Source organism: Carcharhinus amblyrhynchos, unplaced genomic scaffold (genome assembly GCF_965287045.1).
Source record: "Carcharhinus amblyrhynchos unplaced genomic scaffold, sCarAmb.v2.hapA scaffold_53, whole genome shotgun sequence".
In the NCBI taxonomy this organism is placed as follows: Eukaryota; Metazoa; Chordata; class Chondrichthyes; order Carcharhiniformes; family Carcharhinidae; genus Carcharhinus; species Carcharhinus amblyrhynchos.
The window spans coordinates 92,969-99,136 of NW_027649794.1; positions in this window are offsets into that span (position 1 = coordinate 92,969).

Below are 6,168 nucleotides of genomic sequence, written 5' to 3' on the forward strand. Positions count from 1 at the left end.
TCTGTAACTTCCTCCAGCTCCTACACTCCTCCCTATCTCTGTAACCTCCTCCAGCCCCTACACTCCTCCCTATCTCTGTAACCTTCTCCAGCCCCCACACCCCTCCCTATCTCTGTAACCTCCTCCAGCCCCTACAACCCTCCCTATCTCTGTAACCTCCTCCAGCCCCTACACTCCTCCCTATCTCTGTAATCTCCTCCAGCCCCTACACTCCTCCCTATCTCTGTAACCTCCTCCAGCCCCTACACCCCTCCCTATCTCTGTAACCTCCTCCAGCCCCTACACTCCTTCCTATCTCTGTAACTTTCTCCAGCCCCCTACACTCCTCCCTATCTCTGAAACGTCTTCCAGCCTCTACACCCCTCTCTATCTCTTAATCTCCTCCAGCCCCCTACATTCCTCCCTATCTTTGTAACCTCTTCTAGCCGCTACCACTCTCCCAATATCTGTAACCTTCTCCAGCCCCTACACCCCTCCCTATCTCTGTAACCTCCTCCAGCTCCTACAACCCTCCATATCTCTGTAACCTCCTCCAGCCCCTACACCCCTCCCTATCTCTGTAACCTCCTCCAGCTCCTACAACCCTCCATATCTCTGTAACCTCCTCCAGCTCCTACAACCCTCTGTATCACTGTAACCTTCTCCAGCCCCTACACCCCTCCCTATCTCTGTAACCTCCTCCAGCTCCTACAACCCTCTGTATCACTGTAACCTCCTCCAGCTCCTACAACCCTCTGTATCACTGTAACCTCCTCCAGCCCCTACACCCCTCTGTATCACTGTAACCTTGAGCTATTGGTTTCCTGTCCCGAATATCACTTAATGCAGCTTGGGGTGAAATTCTATTCCAATCCTCGCCCTTGTGGCAATTTTTGCCAGATTGAAAATGCTCTGTAAATGGAACACATTGTTGGACTTTGCTGTTGAAAGCAGGCTTGGTGAACGTTGGGTCAGAGGATGGGGTTGAAAGGTAATCATTAATTTACCCTCAGGTAAATACTGCATATTTCAAAATTGTTCTGACATCTATCAGTAAATTTCTAAATTCTCCCAGCCTAGTTCCGATCCAAAATGTTCCAAATCTCCATCTGTGTCTTGTTCCTTATTTAACAATTTTTTTGTGAAGAATAGAGTGAATTCAGAATGGATCTTGCCAACTTCAACACATTTGCAGTCAGATATTTGCCACATATCATCACACTTGGTGTTTTTATCAATAACGTTTCTTTGTATGTGCAAGATTCAGAATTTATTTTTGTCCAGCTCACTGTGTGTTAGTCTGTTACGGTCACAGACTGGACTTTCAGCCTTTCTAATCGATTTCTGTCATTGGAATTGTCCAACCTGTGAAAGATGCAGAGTGAGATTCACTGTGCCAGGTTTTAAAAGGGAGTTAGCAGTCCCTGGGCTGCAGACGGTGGTCAGACCAGAATGAATTCTCAGGATGTGAACTCACTGCAGTGAAGCCTCACTGGAAACTAGTTCACCAAATAATATTCAAGACTCACAGGGAGAGCTGAGGCACTCTCTGAGCACAGGGGCTGGATTCAGAGAATGGGGCCACCTCACTGTGTGAGTTGAGTGTTCCAGGAGATTCAGTGGGGTTTAAATCCCATGTGTCTATGTGAGGAAGAGAGAGTGTGAGTGAGTGAGTGTGTGTGTGTGCTTGTGAAAATGAGTGTGTGTGTATTTGTGAGTGTGTGAGAGAACCTGTGTTTAGGTGAACATGTTCAGTAAGTGAAATATCCAGTTATTTATCACATTAAATGGAGAGAGTTGGAGCAATGGGGAGGATAGATATCAGAATCTGAACCACACCAACCCCATCACCAGAAACCCATGTTCAACATTAAAATTCAAGCCATTGTTCTATTTAATGTAAGTGCTGAATTCACATGTACATACACACTTACACACACTGACACAAGCATCGCACACACTTACATCACACAAATCTGTCCACACACTTGCACTGTCACAAGCACTCACACATGCACACACCCATACACACACACACACTCACACTTGCATGCACCCATTTATGCACATACATCATGTATACTTGTCTCTACTCACTCACTCTCTCACACACACTCTCTCTCTCACACACACACTCTCACACGCACACACTCTCTCTCACATGCACACACTCTCTCACATTCTCTCTCACACATACATATTCACGCACATGCTCTCACACACACACACTCTCACACACTCTCTCTCACACACTCTCTCACAGACACATTCTCTCTCTCTCACACACACATTCTCTCTCACACATACTTTCTCTCACACACACACACACAAACACACACCTGTCCACACGCTCAGATACAAGCACTCCCACCAATCCACTTACCCACAATCATGTTATTAGATCCCAGAACTAATTATTTTGAGATATGGAGTCAAATCCCTCCATGGTAACTGGGCTGTGTTTAAATTCCGGTAGCTAAAACAATCTTGGATAAAGGTTGGTCTCAGTAACCGTGACTGTAAGGCTGTCAGGGTGTTGTGAATGAAGAACCATCTGGTTCAATAATGTCCCTTTAGGGAAGGAAATCTGCTGTCCTTACCTGGTCTGGCCTACATGCGACTCCAGAGCCGCACACACTCACACAGACTCTGCATCGACCTGGGTTATTGACATCTTGTGGCCAGTTTCTGTATATTATAAATCCTGTGAACTTGCGATATCATCAGCCATTTTATACCCACGTTTCTTGAAAACCATTTTGTAAAGAAATGACCAAAAGGAAATACATTGTGATCAAAACTAATAAAAGTTTTAATGTTTAAACATGTTGGCTTGTTAAAAAGTCACTCTCGAGGATTTGTGTGGAAAAAATATGTTAGATTCTGTTGACATGAAGAGCAGGTGCTTAGCTCCTTGAAAAAAGTGTCACAGGCAGACAGGCTGGTGACGAAGGCATTTGGCACACTTGTCTTCATCAGTCAGAGCACTGAGTACAGGAGTTGGGACGTTATGTTAAAACTGTACAAGTCATTGGTAAGGCCACATTTAGACAATTCTGGTCACCCTACCACAGGAAGGATGTTATTAAACTGGAAAGGATGCAAAAAAAAAATTACAAGAACGTTACCAAAGCTGGAAGGTTGAAATTTTAAGGAGGCTGGAAAGACTGGGATTTTTTCCCCAGACGCGTAAGAGGATAAGGGATGACCTTATAGAGGTTTATAAAATCATGAGGGGCATTTACAAGGTGAATAGCCAAAGTCTTTTCCCAAGGGTAGGGGAGTCCAAAACTAGTGTGCAGAGGTTTAAGATGAGAGGGGAAAGATTTAAAAGGGACCTGAAGTGCCGCACAGAGGATGGTGTGTATATAGAATGAGCGGCTACAGGAGGTTGTGCAGGTGGGTACAATGACAATATCTAAAAGACAATTGGACAGGTAGATGGATGGGTAATGTTCAAAGGGCTATGGGCCAAAGACAGGCAAATGAAACTAGTTCAGCTTAGGAAACCTGGCCAGCATGGACATGTTGGGCCGTAGGGCCTGTTTCTGTCCTATTTATCTCTCTGATTCCAAATCATCTGTCAAGTCACACACATTATAAGTTACCCCAACCTACTTCATATTGGAAATTTATTATGTAAACAGTCATGCTGTAGTTACCCCTCCAGCCAGCAAGGGGGGTTGGGGGGGGAGCAGCAGTGGCAGATTTCCTTGTTACATCATTAAATGGATGATTTTATGTTGGATATAAAACCTACCAAACAAAGGGAAATGCAACATGTCACCTAGCGATTGGAGTTACTTGAATAACTATGGTGTACCATGGAGAGGGAGTGCTGCACTGTCAGAGGGTCAGTACTGAGGGAGTGCTACACTGTCCAGGGGTCAGTGCTGAGGGAGTGCTACACTGTCAGATGGTCAGTGCTGAGGGAGTGCCGTACTGTTCAGGGTTCAGTACTGAGGGAATGCCGGACTGTCAGAGGGTCAGTACTGAGGGAGTGCCGCACTGTCAGAGGGTCAGTACTGAGGGAGTGCCGGACTGTCAGAGGGTCAGTACTGAGGGAGTGCCGCACTGTCAGAGGGTCAGTACTGAGGGAGTGCCGCGCTGTCAGAGATTCAGTTTGTTGTGAGTACAGTATTGCCATATTTGCTGCTTTATTAGATTGCATCATTGTCTGGGTCCAGCATTTATTGTCCATCCCTAATTGCTTCTTGAAAAGGTGGTGGTGAGCTGCCTTCTTGAACTGTCACAGTCCTTGAGGTTTAGATACATCCACTGTGCTGTCAGGGAGGGAGTCCCAGGATTTAGACCCAGTGACAGTGAAGGAATGGCCGATATATTTCCAAGTCGGGATGGTGAGTGATTCGGAGGGGAACCCTCAGGTGGGGGTGTTCCCAGGTATCTGCTGCCCTTGTCCTTCTAGATGGTAGAGGTGGTGGGTTTGGAAGGTGCTGCCTAAGGAGCCTTGGTGAGATGCTGCAATGCATCTTGTAGATGGTACACACGGCTGTCACTGTGCTTCGGGGGTGGAGGGGAGTGAGTGTTTAGGGTTAGTGTGTCAATCGAGCGGGGCTGCTTTGTCCTGGATGGTGTCAAGCTTCTCGAGTATTGTTGGAGCCGCACCCATCCAGGCAAGTGGGGAGTATTCCATCACACTCCTGATTTGTGTCCTTGTAGATGGTGTCAGGCTTTGGGAGTCAGGAGGTGAGTTACTCACTACAGTATCTCTAGTCTCTGAACTACAAATCTGTGTGCATTGTTCTTGACAATATTGTTGAAGTTAGTGACCAGCCTGAGAGAAGACTGACAGTTTTGAGTGGTTGGTACATACACACCTCACAGCGAGGAGACAACTATATTCAAACATGGTTTGTCTTTAAAGAAAAATACATCAAACTGGCACATTTATGGTTTAACTCTTTTATTTCAAGATACGAAAGCTACAGATCCCTTTATCCATTGCAAGCATCAACTAACCATACAGACAAGCAGCATCTCCCAACACTCTGAACTCGGAGCTGAAAAATAAAGCATTGCTTATGATAATCAACAAATTGGAAATCTTTTCGTGCAATGTGACCCACCTCAGAAGCACAGAATCCTATCAAAATTCCCAAATCTCAAGAATCTATCGTGTGTGTGTCTTTCTCGAGAACACAGTAAAAGAACCAGAGGGGACACGGATTGAAGAGAATCGGGAAAAGAACCAGAGAGGGGGGAGATGAGGCGAATTTTATTTTGGACACACAGTGAGTTGTTGTAATCTGAAAGGCGCTGCCTGAGAGGGCGATGGAAACAGATTCAATAAGAACTTTTAAAAGGGGCAATTGGAGAAATACTGGAAGGGGGGAATTTGGAGTGATAGAAATTGAAAAGTGAAGTTAAAATTCAAGTCAACAACAAACTTAACACTTGTGTGGAGGAACAGCCAGGCAGGAGGAGAGGTTCCCGCCCCACAAAATTGCAAGAATTCGACAAATCGAGAAAAGCGCATTTTCCATCCAGATCCTCTTGCGGCGCGGAGAAGTTTCTCCTCGTGTCCCCTGGCTGCTTCCTCCACCAAACACCTGAAATCTGTGTGTGTCCATTTCCACCTCCTTCCCAAACATCACAGGGAGTATTCTACCGTTTGAAACGCGGGTCTAAGGTTCCAGTTATGCAATGACCGAGGATGGATGATGGTAAAAGCTTCTGCAGTTGGCCATTCCTTGCACTAACTCTTCGTTACCCCTTCAGATGGTGGGTTCGGGGCTCTTCGGCTTGGCTAGTCAATGCATCGGAGAGCCACACACACACATATCGTCAGAACTGGTGGGGGCCTGAGATTGCTTCACCCAAACATGCAGAAACCTCGATTGGCCTGTACTATACCTTATGCAGAGACGGGTTTAAGCTGAGGGGCAGAAGAATTGGATGGGTAAACATTCCTGGGACTCACGACCTCTGAAAGGTGTTATGCACTGTGCAATGGGTTTAAATTGAATAGTAATTCTAACCGCAGGACATGTGGGTCTTTAAAAAAAAATTGCATAGATTATCCTGACTTCTGGAAAGCTTTGCTCCCTTTTTTGCATAAGCGCTTTAATGTTCAGTCGATAATTCCATCGCCTGCCTGAGATAGGTTGCAAGAGACATAAGCAATGTGTAACAGGGGAGTAGTGGCCAGAATCTTCCCCTGTAATGCCG